The sequence below is a fragment of the Helianthus annuus genome, chromosome 4 (genome assembly GCF_002127325.2).
Source record: "Helianthus annuus cultivar XRQ/B chromosome 4, HanXRQr2.0-SUNRISE, whole genome shotgun sequence".
In the NCBI taxonomy this organism is placed as follows: domain Eukaryota; kingdom Viridiplantae; phylum Streptophyta; class Magnoliopsida; order Asterales; family Asteraceae; genus Helianthus; species Helianthus annuus.
The window spans coordinates 37393161-37407154 of record NC_035436.2 but is presented as its reverse complement, the minus strand read 5'-3'; the positions used below and the strand labels follow the sequence as shown (position 1 = coordinate 37407154).

The 13994-nt window shown below is 39.9% G+C and overlaps 1 non-coding gene across 1 annotated transcript; it reads left to right on the top strand.

Moving 5' to 3' along the window:
* The first annotated feature begins 717 nt into the window (after positions 1-717).
* LOC118492032 lies at positions 718-824 on the top strand. Its single transcript, XR_004892473.1, has one exon. It is a non-coding gene; the product is annotated as a small nucleolar RNA R71 (small nucleolar RNA).
* The last annotated feature ends 13170 nt before the right edge of the window (positions 825-13994 follow it).

Here is a 13994-nt window from a genome sequence, read left to right as displayed (position 1 = left end):
TGGTCTCTCAGAGAAATTTTGAGCTATTTGATTTAATTGTTTTTCAATGTTTTGAATACTAGCTTGTTGATTTCTAAAATTCGATTCCAATTATTGAAATCGATCCGAGTTTTTCTTTTCGGAGTCGGAGATGAGGCGAGATACAGTATCTTCAAGCCTCTCTCGTCCCCCTTGTTATTGAGAGAAATTTTGTGACTCGTTTCTTGGTTGCTGAAAGTTTGTTCGTTGGTTTGGATTTTGTTGGTTACTACTATTGCTGGGTTCTCTCCAACCAAGGTTAGGGTGGTTACGCCATCCTTGGTTGTAGGTACCCGTTGGAGGACCCGACGGCCTAGGTCTGTTGTCAATGTAGTTTATCGTTTCCGTTTGATCGTCTAATTCTTTCATACAACTCCAATTTTCATGTGGCCCACCACACCCTTCACAAGCCATAACCGAGGCCATTTTGCCATTTCTAACTTTTTTATTTTTGAAGAAAGGGCCTAGATTTGGGCTTGTAAAGAAGTGCTTTCGTCAACCTTATGGGCGCCCGGGGCAATAGATTTATTGCCTCGGGGAGTATGCCACAGAAAATTGGTTTGAGCAATTTCCTCAATTTGATTATAAATTTCATTTGGGCGACGATTACCAAAAAGTCCCCCGGAGCTAGAGTCAAGTGTTTGTCTTGTGTGTGGTAACAATCCATTGTAGAAAGTGGATACCTGTTGCCAAACCGCAAGACCATGATGAGGTCACTTTCTTAGTAGCTCCTTGAACCTTTCCCAAGTTTCATATAAGGATTCCCCATCTTCTTGTGAGTATGTATTAATTTCAGTTATTAATTTAGCCGTTTTAGCAGGAGGGAAATACTTATATAGAAACCTTTGGGCTAGTTCATCCCAGGTGTTTACCGAGCCAACTGGGAGGGCATTGAGCCAAGCCTTAGCTCGGTCTTTTAATGAAAATGGAAACATTCGAAGGCGGATGGCGTCATTTGATGCTCCGTTGATCCGAAAGGTATCACATATTTCCAAAAAGTTTGTAATATGCAAATGGGGATCTCCATCCGCAAGCCCGTGAAAGGTTGCAGAATTTTGGAGCATTTGGATCAAATGCGGCCGAAGTTCGAAGTTGTTGGCATCGACATTTGGCGCATTGATAGCAGCGCCAAGATTACCTACGGTGGGTCGTAGGTAATCCATGTGGGTACGTTGGTCCGCCATCGGAAGTAGGTCCCCCAAAACTTTCTCTTGGTTTTTAGCTTTACGTCTTTTTCTTAGAAAGCGTTCGGGTTCGTCTAGAGGCTCTTTTATGTCTTTGCTGGAACTAGAGCTCATACACTACGTAGAGAGTTCAGGTCTGGCGCCTGGGTTCCAAGTCTTGCAACAAAAACAAAAAAGAAAGTTTGGTTAGAAGGTTCACCACGGCCCCGTGCTCAGTGAACATGGCCTGTGGTCGGAGATACAGTAATTGTTTTCCGGATCCCTGTTACTGGGGAGTTTGACACGGCCCCGTGCTCAGTGAACATGGCCTGTGGTCGGAGATACAGTATACGTGTTTAAGGCTTAGTCTAAAGAGCCATTCCCTCCTAAAAAGAGAGGATGGTTCAGTAGGGGAGCGCATGAACGTAGGAAGAGAATGAAAAAGTTACAACAACAGCGTGCTGTAGCAGCCGCCAAGAGAGAAACAGATGCTCACACCCAGGATATGCTCAATATGAGTCTAGCAAAGTTCCATATCCTAGCAACCACAGCTGCAGACCCTAACCTGGAGCAACTCATAGCACCCCAGCCCTTACCACTGTTTCCCACACAGCCAATGGAAATTGAAAACAACCCAGAAAACCAAATCCCAATGCCTGATTTCAACCCAGATAAGATACCTAGAGTACCAGCACCCAATCCCTTAGACCCAAACTACGACCCGTGGTTTGACGATCATAGGGATTACCAGCAACGCTACCCAATACCAGAAGATGAACCCATGCCAAACCTAGCAGCCTACCCAGATTTGGACCCTCTAGATCCCTACTATCATAATGATCAATACATTAGGGAAATTTTAGAGAATCCATATCCTTACCAAGAACCCATGCCCCAGTTCCCTAACCCAGTACCAGCCCCTGCACCCCCAATGAGTGTAGAGAATGTGCAAGAACTCCGAACCTTTGGTGAGGAGATTTTGGAAGGTAGTGACAGGATGAGACAGATCGGAGAACGACTCGTCTGCAAGTATGACGAGCGTAATATGGAGTTCTGGATGAACCCATATCAGTGATGGTGATAATAATAATAATAATAATAATAATAATAATAATAATAATAATAATAATAATAATAATAATAATAATAATAATAATAATAATAATAAAATAATAATATATAATATGTGTTTATGTTTGAAAAAAAAATCTAGACAATAGTTATGGATGCCTAATAGTAGTGTAATTTCAATTTCAATTTCAGTTGTACTGTAATATATATGGATGCATAGTATAAGAAAAAGTAAGTCGCAATGTTCGACGATTTTGACCAATATGCGTGTTGTGTGATTGATTAAATATTATCTTGTGATATTAATATGTGGCAAATGTTTAAAATTCAGATGGACAACGAAGTGAACCAGGAAAACCAGAATGAGAATAACCTGAATAACGATAACCCAACAATGATAATAATGGAAACCCAGAGGATAACAGTGCCATTCAACACATAGTGGCACAAGGAATAATAGATGTGATGCCATATATTATTAAAACGGTTAAGGAAGCAGAAAACAAAAGTGATCATGGCAGTAAATGACCAACTGAACCTGAACCCAGCATAAGCAATGGACCCATACTTTAAGTGCCCATTCGCAAAAGAAGAAGAACCATATCTTATGGTTGTTCTTATAAAGAATTATGGTCTTGTAAACCAATGGAATTCTCGGGCAATGAAGGGGTCGTTGTAGCTCTACGCTGGATAGAAATAAGCAAATGTGCAGAAGAGGATAAGATAATGTTTGCTTCCAACATGTTTAAGAACTCAACCTTAGAATGATAGAACACTATCCTCCAGTCTAGGGGAAGTGACAGGGTTTACAATATGGAATGGGAGGAATTTAAGAATATGGTGGAAAGAAAATTCTGCCCTCCCAATGGAAAAGAACAGATAGCAAATAAGTTCCTAAACCTTAGAATGACTTGAGTAGATAGTAAGGGTTATACTACTACATTCTTTGAATATGCTAGAATAGTGCCAACCCTTGCATCACTAGAACCAGTATTAATCTCCCGTTACATCTAGGGATTAATCAGTGAGATTAGGCATGTAGTCAAGGCAGCTAGACCTCAAACTATAGAAGAAGCTGTAGAACTAGCAAATACCTTGATAGATGAGTTAGTGCGTACACGAGAGGAGGACCAGAGAACGAACCTAGCTCAAAGGCTTACACAAGAATTTCGTTATGGAAATTCCAACCATGGGAAAAATGTAGGTTCTAGCTCTGCACCTTATTGTAAGGCTTGCAAGAAGAAGCACTCAAGAAGATGCTCCACCTATTGTAATTTCTGCAAGATGCTAGGACACAAGGAAGAAGATTGTAGGAAGAAACCAAATAATGGAATGTGTTTCAACTGTGGAGAAAAGGGTCACATCAAGCCGAACTGTCCGAAACTAGTTCCAGCCATGAACAACAAGACTACTGATGCGTAGTTAGTGTTGTATATTTTTAGCCCTTTTTAACCACTTTAGTCAAGTTTTAAATTTATAAAACACAATATTTACTAACACCAAACATACATATGGGCAAGTGCACCCATCGTGAGCGTAGTATAGTGTTGCTAAGATACCGAGGTCGTCCAAGGACACAATAGCTTTTAATACCGGTTTATCCTCAACGTCTAATCAAATCAAAAATTTAGAAAAAGGTTTTAAACTACAAAATAAAAACTAAAATGCTGAAAATAAAAATAAAATAAAATACAAACAGATAGATAAGATGAATCACTTGGATCCGACTCGCCTTTAGTGTAACCTTTGATTATTTCCGCACTTTTGCACTTTTTAAGAGATTATCTTAGTTATTGTAGCAGGCCCCTCTTTTGAAGGTGACGTTACCCTCAACCCAGTAGTTTGAGTCAGCAAGGATACAATCCTAAAGGGTCGGATTATTGAAAGATAATTAATTAAGTTATTAATGCATATTGTGGTAGGCCCCTCTTTTGAAGGTGACGTTACCCTCGGCTAAGTAGTCTGAGTCAGCAGGGATACAGTCCTAAGTAGTCGGGTTAAAGTTTTAATAGTAGCTTACATGTGAGGGGATCAATATCATTAGGTATTGAAGAGGTCCTACTAAATTTGACCCAGGTCCTTGCAGGATCTATACACTGAACAATGTCAAGACTCTTACCAAACCATTCCCTTAACCCCCGACCAGGTAGCCAACATATCTCCATATAGACCGCGGAGATATGAATTGTGACAACTGTGCTCTTTAATCGATGAACAATGCGAAACAATGTTATTTATCAATAATACAATGTTCTTTGGTGTTAATTTATGTGTTTTATGTGTTTAGTGGTTTAACAATTCGATCCGATTCGATTTCAAGCTTTAAATCGTTTTCTGGAAGGTTATACGCAAACTGGTGTGTAAACGCAATCAGTTAAACGCGACAAACACTCCGGGATAGTGAAATAGGCTTAACATACCTTAAATAACCTTCACATAACTTAGAAATAAGTTTTGGATGGTTTGGTGTGTCGAAAACAAGTTTGTTCGATCGCAGGGACTATTTGTGTCAAACTGCGAAACTATACCGATTCGTATGATGTCGAATTGTCCGGAACTTGATCATAAGCTAAACATACCATAAATAACCTAAACATAGCTTAGAAATAAGCTTTGAGGGGTTCGGTGTGCGAAAACATGCTTATTTGATCTTACAGGGACTAAAAGTGTCAAAAACTACGTAAGTTTGCATTTTCGCGCATATCTTACATTCTGTTCACATCTGGACATCCAAAATTTTTGTACACACTGAAATATTTTTATTTTAGTGATCGGCATGCAAAAATTCCATTCGTCGTTCAATTTGGATCGTTTTCGCGCCCGTTACGATTTCCGTCGTAATTAGCCGAACAACGCAACCATACGGCCAAACGAACCAACATCCGGCATACTTTTGAGCATGTTTCATGTTCCCCATACTTTAACTTCATTATGGAGCTTAAAAATGGGTTTGACGGGTGTTAGAAGTGCCAAAACACGTCAAAACAAGCTCAGGGGCCAAAACTGTCAATTGCTGAAACTTGCTGATCAGATGCAGGGTCCTTACGGACCGTAAGGGACCCTTTGCGGTCCGTAAAGCAGGCCCAGCGACCAGAAAGTTGAAATTGGCTGCTGTTTGATTCTTTAGGGGCTGTTATGGTAACTTCTTTGTGTGATAGGCAAGTTTGTGTGATCACCAAGGCTCCCAATCAGCTCCTAACACTTGTATGGCTAGATTTCATTGCTTAATGGCTAATCAAAACACTTGGAATGATCTTGTGTTCTTCCTACAACTATAAATAGCCAAGCCAACTTCCATTTCATTTGCTCATTCCTTCTTCTCTTCTTCTTCATCTGATTTGGAGAGCTCCCCATAGTGTTTGGAGCTTTCTAATCTTCTTGGGAACTTGGTTTTCTTGTAGAAAAGATAGCAAGGACCCATTGTAAGTATTCTTTCATTCTTTTTATTTCTTTTCTAGTTTGGAAGTCAAATTTAGTTTGACTTTCAGATTTGACCACGAGATGGTCAACGAGAAGTTCGTTTGAACTTTGCAACGTGAGCGTAATCACGTTGGTTATAGTCCTTAGTGACTATACCAATTGATTACCACGTTGACTAGGTGTAGTGACGAGTCAAAGTTTCGGTCATAATGCGTTTTAGCACGCATTTTGCAACGGGACTACTATTAGGTATCAAAACACTTTGTTTTGATACCAAATCAGTAGGTTAAACATGCTTTGACATGTTTAACTCGTCACTAATAGTTAGTGCTTGTTTATAGTCGTAAGTCGAGCGGTCTAAACCACCGCTTTGACTTTCGAACTCGACCCGTTTGGTCGATCTTTAGGATCCGACCAAGCATGGTTAGTGACCATAGTTGCATAGGGAATAACCTTCCGAGGTTATACCTTATGGTCACCAAGTTTAAGTAGTTGTATGATAGGTAGATTATATGCCTTAGGTAAATTACCAAAATGCCCTTTTCATGCATAATTGGACTTAAAGCATATGTAACCTAACTTTTGTCACCTAAAACTGATTATGCAACTTATTTAAACATGTTTAGGCATATAATACTTGTCATAGGACTAGTTAGACGTCTCAAACGCGCGTTTGCGCGCACGACGCGTTAAAGTAGCGTAAGTTACCTTAATGGGTCACAATGGGTCGAAAGCACTTAGGTTAGGTTCCGATTTAGAATGTAGGCTTTGTTAAACCATATCACATGAGTTCCTACACTCATTTAGTTTACAAGACCTCATTCTTTCCGATCTTCCGATTTAGGCGTCTTTTGTTTGACTAGTGATCTGATTACTAGGTGCTGCTTGAGTTTCCTTGGTTTGATTGAGCTTATTGAGTTCTCTAGATTGAGGATACTTTGCACTTCAATGTGAGTACATAGTTCCCCTATTTTACTGTTTTCAATTGTTTTGGGGTGATTCATATGTACAAAACAAATTTCAAAGTTTAAACGATAATTTCAAAAACGATGGTCTATGCTAAACTAATAACGATTTCAATAAGGTGAACAAGGCTTGTTGGTTGTGATTACATAACGAATGACATTCATTAGCTTTGGCCGAGCCGACCAGTATTAGGTTATGGTACCATAGGATCTGACAAATCCCGTTATCAGACTACACCCATGGTTATGTGTGGGGGTTATGTAGGTAACGACCGAACCTGATGATTGTTAACTTACCCTTTGGTGGTTTGTTAATACGAAACGAGAAACGAGTTGACGAGTCACGAAGGTTTGAATGTTGTTAACGAGACGACCAAAAGTAGTTTCACTATTAAAACGAATACGATTTTGGGACGAGTAAACGATTTGAAACGAGATACACGATTTGAAACGAGTTAAACGAATTAAACGATTGGTTTTGGGTAGTGATTAGATAATGGGACGGGTGTAGTATGATAGAATCATGGTAGATACGCCGCTGGTACATCTTATATATAAGTGCTTCTATCATATTACATTGCATGTCATTATTTAGTTCACCGGGGAAACGATTTTGAAACGAAGTCACACAACGAGGTTTTTGAAACAATATAAACCATACGAGTTTTATTAACGAGTTTTTACGAGATGTTTACAAGTTGTTATACTAAAACAAATATTTTTGGGTTAAGAGTCATGGCTACGAGATTTTATAAACTATAACCAATTTGATTTGAGTTGGTTAATTATGTTGCAATACACTTTTCAAAACGAAGTTTGTATTTTGACTCTTGTAGTCTAACGAAGTACTGCAACATATAAACGAGCCATGAATCCGATACTCCCACAAAACCTATGTACTCCCCAGCATTTCTTTGCTGACTTTATTTTTACATATGTTTCAGGTGGTATTGCTTGATGTTGATTGCTAGGAAGCAAGTTCACTTAGGATCTGGACAAGGCCTTAGTGACTTAAAAACAGTTATAAACAATATGTAGTTTGTTTGTTTGGTTTAATGACAATGAACATTGCATAATATTTCAATAAAACAAAACTTTTAACTACCATGGTTGTGGAACAATAATTCTGTCGCCTTACTCCCCGGCGTTTCCGCCGCGGTTTGTTGTTTTAACGCGGCCGGGGTGTGACAGAAGAGTTGGTATCAGAGCCAATGGTTATAGGGAATTAGGTTATTAGCATTGCTTTGACCTAGACTATAACTTTTGGACCCCAACGCAAGTTTACTTGTGTTTAGATTTTAAAACAATACCGTCACCTATCCTTAGGTGATAACCACAACGAGAACACAAAAACGAATCCGCTTCGAAAATTAATCATCTATCCATGGATGATTGATTACTAGGTTTTGAACCTCCTATTATAAGGTTTTGAACCCTTTGTTATATGGTTTTGAACCCTTCTGGTTTGATTCATTTTGGCTTAGTGCCTTTTGAGTTTTCAAAATCTCGTCAAAGTTTGAGTCTAAAATAATGTGAACACGTGCAAACTGGAAGAGTGAATGCCTGTACCCTGAGTTTTCTGTCTAAGGCTAGAGTGTTCGTACAAATCCGCATTATCGGACCAGTCACTCTTACCTGGGAACTCTTGGGGTGAGTGTTCACTTATAGGCAAGCATGTCTTCGGTGATACATTATTATGACTTATTTACTTTGATTTGTGACTTATTTACTTTGATTTGTCACTGCGTATCATTTGTTTGTTCAAGGTAACGAACGAATGATCGCCTTCCTTGTGTTTTGTCGATGTTTTCAATACCTCTTTTGTTCCTCCAATTGTCAACCTCACTCGTTTCCCATGTTTCCTTTTTAGACAATGCCTCCTCGACGTGATGCTCAAACTTTTACTGCTGAGGAAATCGCAGCCCTTGTCTCTCAACAAATGGCTGCTGTACTTCCAGGCATTGTGACCCAAATCCACGAGCTATACAACAATAACAATAATAACAACAACAATGCACCGTGTAATTTCAAGATTTCAATTCTGCGAAGCCACTTAAGTTTTCTGGGTCACAAGGAGCAACCGCGCTCCTGCAGTGGTTTGAGAGTATCGAGAGCACATTCAGACATGTGCAGTGTCCGAATGCGCGCAAAGTTGAGTTTGCTTCAAGTGTGTTCGAGAAGCGAGCTCTTACATGGTGGAACGGAGTGATGCGTGATAGGGGTGCCGAAGTGGCACTAGCACAAACTTGGGAAGAGCTCCGAGCTCTCATGATGAGAGAGTTCTGTCCTCGACACGAGATTCGAGTGTTGGAACGAGAATTTGACGATTTGAAACAAGTCGGGGGAGAACACCGTGCTTATACGGATCGATTTGAGGAGCTCAGTTTGTTGTGTCCCACGATGGTTACCCCGTTGGATAAGGCAATCGAGAGGTATATCGATGGTTTACCTGATTCCATTCAAGACATTCTGACTGGCGTTAATCCTACTACCGTTCGTCAAGCGATTGAGTTGTCTGCTACCCTGACTGAGTCCCAAGTCAGGAAGGGTAAACTCACCCGCAAGGGTGATAAAAAGGAGTCAACTGATTCTGATAAGGAAAAGGGTAAGGGTAAGCAGCAGGGTGAGTCTTCGAAGAAGTCAAGGAAGCACAAGGCTTCCCAAAACTTTGTTGTCACCAATCAAACTGCTCACAACCCTCAGAACCCACCGACTCAACCTCCTGCGAAGAAAGCATATGCTGGTACCACACCTCACTTCACACGATGTAATGGTCACCATGTTGCCCAACAGGCCTGTAAACAATGTGCTACGTGTGGTAGGCTTGGGCATTTGGCCAATACTTGTTGTTTCGGTCAAAATCAGGCTGCCCAGGTTCCAGCTCAAGCTCAAGGGAATGTTGCGAGATTCCCACCTGGTTCGTGTTCCAATTGCGGAGAAATGGGTCATTTCCGCAACAATTGCCCGAGATTGGTAAATGCGAATGCGAATGTTAACCCAAATCCGAACGCGAACGTGAATGTGAACCCCGCTCGTGGACGAGTGTTTAACATCAACGAGGTGATCGATGATGCAGCTATAAACAATTAGTATTTTGTATTTCTTTTGGTTGTTATCTTTTAACATTTAAAGACGATGCGGTTGTTATATAAATAAAATTTGTGATTTTATTTTAAACTACTGCAATTGTATGAATGTTTGATGCAACTTTGTAATGTCAACACAAAGACAAACTGCTCGTGTGGTTTTGTCATTTCCATGATCACTTGTGATCTTCCCTAAAAACCTTAAACGGTCTTTTCGAATGTGTATCGATTATCGTGAGCTTGATAAGCTTACCATCAAGAATCGATATCCCCTACCTCGAATCGATGATCTCTTTGATCAGCTGCAAGGTGCTACCTGTTTTTCCAAGATCGATCTGCGTTCTGGGTATCATCAACTTCGTGTATACGAAGAAGATATTCCCAAAACTGCATTCGACACGAGATATGGACACTATGAGTTTACTGTCATGCCTTTGGTTTGACAAATGCTCTAGCTATCTTTATGGACTTAATGAATAGGGTCTGTAAACCTTATTTAGACAAGTTCATCATTGTGTTCATTGATGATATTCTATTTATTCGAAGTCTTGAACCGACCACGAGCAATACCTTCGTTTGACTTTCGAACTCCTAAAGAGGGAACAACTTTTTGCTAAATTCTCCAAGTGTGAATTCTGGCTTAAAGAAGTTCAGTTCTTCGGACATATAGTCAACAAGCAGGGTATTCATCCAAAATTGCAACAATTAAGGATTGGAATACACCTACGACACCCACAAAAGTTCGTTCTTTTCTTGGTCTCACTGGTTTTTATCATCATTTCATTACGAACTTCTCTAGGTTTGCGATTCGCGAGGATCTATCTGCTGATAAACTTGCAAAGATTTATGTTGATGAGATTGTATCATGACATGGTATTCCTTTGGATATCATTTCCGATCGTGATGCTCGATTTTCATCTCATTTTTGGAGAACCATGCAATCTGCTATGGGAACCCAACTAAATCTAAGCACTAATTATCATCCCCAAACAGATGGACAATCCGAGAGGACGATTCAAACTTTGGAGGATATGCTTAGAGCATGCGTGATCGACTTTGGTGGTAATAGGGATTCTCATTGATCGAGTTCTCTTACAACAATAGTTATCATGCTAGCAATATTATGGCACCATTCAAAGCTCTTTACGATCGAAAATGTCGTTCACCTGTCTGTTGGAATGAGATCGATAAGGTTCAGCTTACTGGACCTGAACACATTCTGGAAACGACAGACAAAGTCAAGAGAATTCGTGATAATCTTGTGACAGCTAGAAGCCGTCAAAAGAGTTATGCGGATTTACGACGCAAGCCCTTAGAATTTCAAGTCGGAGACCATGTCCTACTCAAGGGGTCACCTTGGAAAGGAGTTGTGAGATTTGGAAGGAAAGGAAAACTTGCACCGCGATACGATTGGACCATTTATGATTGTTGAAAGAATTAGAAAGGTTGCCTAGCGACTAGAGCGACTTCCAGAGCTTGGAAATATTCATCCGACCTTTCACATGTCCAAATTGCGAAAGTATTTAGCTGACACTGATCTTCACATTCCTCTCGACGAGATCCAAATCGATGAAACGATACACTTTGTCGAGAAACCTGTGGAGATAATGGACTGTACATTCAAACAGTTGATGAACAAACAGATTTAAATTAGTCAAAGTTCGTTGGGTATCCAAACGTGTCCCAGAGTTTACTTGGGAACGTGAGGACCAAATAAAGGCGAAATATCCGCAATTGTTCTCACAAGTTTCATCTAGTTAAAATTTCGGGACGAAATTTCCTAAAGTAGGGGAGACTGTGACAACTGTGCTCTTTAATCGATGAACAATACGAAACAATGTTATTTATCAATAATACAATGTTCTTTGGTTTTAATTTATGTTTTTTATGTGTTTAGTGGTTTAACAATTCGATCCGATTCGATTTCAAGCTTTAAATCGCTTTCTAGAAGGTTATACGCAAACTGGTGCGTAAACGCAATCAGTTAAACGCGACAAACACTCCGGGATAGTGAAATAGGCTTAACATACCTTAAATAACCTTCACATAACTTAGAAATAAGTTTTGGATGGTTTGGTGTGTCGAAAACAAGTTTGTTCGATCGCAGGGACTATTTGTGTCAAACTGCGAAACTATACCGATTCGTATGATGTCGAATAGTCCGGAACTTTATCATAAGCTAAACATACCATAAATAACCTAAACATAGCTTAGAAATAAGCTTTGAGGGGTTCGGTGTGCGAAAACATGCTTATTTGATCTTACAGGGACTAAAAGTGTCAAAAACGACGTAAGTTTGCATTTTCGCGCATATCTTACGTTCTGTTCACATCTGGACATCCAAAATTTTTGTACACACTGAAATATTTTTATTTTAGTGATCGGCATGCAAAAATTCCATTCGTCGTTCAATTTGGATCGTTTTCGCGCCCGTTACGATTTCCGTCGTAATAAGCCGTACAACGCAACCATACGGCCAAACGAACCAACATCCGGCATATTTTTGAGCATGTTTCATGTTCCCCATACTTCAACTTCATTATGGAGCTTAAAAATGGGTTTGACGGGTGTTTGAAGTGCCAAAACACGTCAAAACAAGCTCAGGGGCCAAAACTGTCAATTGCTGAAACTTGCTGATCAGATGCAGGGTCCTTACGGACCGTAAGGGACCCTTTGCGGTCCGTAAAGCAGGCCCAGCGACCAGAAAGTTGAAATTGCCTGCTGTTTGATTCTTTAGGGGCTGTTATGGTAACTTCTTTGTGTGATGGGCAAGTTTGTGTGATCACCAAGGCTCCCAATCAGCTCCTAACACTTGTATGGCTAGATTTCATTGCTTAATGGCTAATCAAAACACTTGGAATGATCTTGTGTTCTTCCTACAACTATAAATAGCCAAGCCAACGTCCATTTCATTTGCTCATTCCTTCTTCTCTTCTTCTTCATCTGATTTGGAGAGCTCCCCATAGTGTTTAGAGCTTTCTAATCTTCTTGGGAACTTGGTTTTCTTGTAGAAAAGATAGCTAGGACCCATTGTAAGTATTCTTTCATTCTTTTTATTTCTTTTCTAGTTTGGAAGTCAAATTTAGTTTGACTTTCAGATTTGACCATGAGATGGTCAACGAGAAGTTCGTTTGAACTTTGCAACGTGATCGTAATCACGTTGGTTATAGTCCTTAGGGACTATACCAATTGATTACCATGTTGACTAGGTGTAGTGACGAGTCAAAGTTTCGGTCAAAATGCGTTTTAGCACGCATTTTGCAACGGGACTACTATTAGGTATCAAAACACTTTGTTTTGATACCAAATCAGTAGGTTAAACATGCTTTGACATGTTTAACTCGTCACTAATAGTTAGTGCTTGTTTAGAGTCGTAAGTCGAGCGGTCTAAACCACCGCTTAGACTTTCGAACTCGACCCGTTTGGTCGATCTTTAGGATCCGACCAAGCATGGTTAGTGACCATAGTTGCATTGGGAATAACCTTCCGAGGTTATACCTTATGGTCACCAAGTTTAAGTAGTTGTATGATAGGTAGATTATATGCCTTAGGTAAATTACCAAAATGCCCTTTTCATGCATAATTGGACTTAAAGCATATGTAACCTAACTTTTGTCACCTAAAACTGATTATGCAACTTATTTAAACATGTTTAGGCATATAATACTTGTCATAGGACTAGTTAGACGTCTCGAACGCGCGTTTGCGCGCACGACGCGTTAAAGTAGCGTAAGTTACCTTAATGGGTCGCAATGGGTCGAAAGCACTTAGGTTAAGTTCCGATTTAGAATGTAGGCTTTGTTAAACCATATCACATAAGTTCCTACACTCATTTGGTTTACAAGACCTCATTCTTTCCGATCTTCCGATTAAGGCGTCTTTTGTTTGACTAGTGATCCGATTACTAGGTGCTGCATGAGTTTCCTTGGTTTGATTGAGCTTATTGAGTTCTCTAGATTGAGGATACTTTGCACTTCAATGTGAGTACATAGTTCCCCTATTTTACTGTTTTCAATTGTTTTGGGGTGATTCATATGTACAAAACAAATTTCAAAGTTTAAACGATAATTTCAATAACGATGGTTTATGCTAAACTAATAACGATTTCAATAAGGTGAACAAGGCTTGTTGGTTGTGATTACATAGCGAATGACATTCATTAGCTTTGGCCGAGCCGACCAGTATTAGGTTATGGTACCATAGGATCTGACAAATCCCGTTATCAGACTACACCCATGGTTATGTGTGGGGGTTATGTAGGTAACGACCGA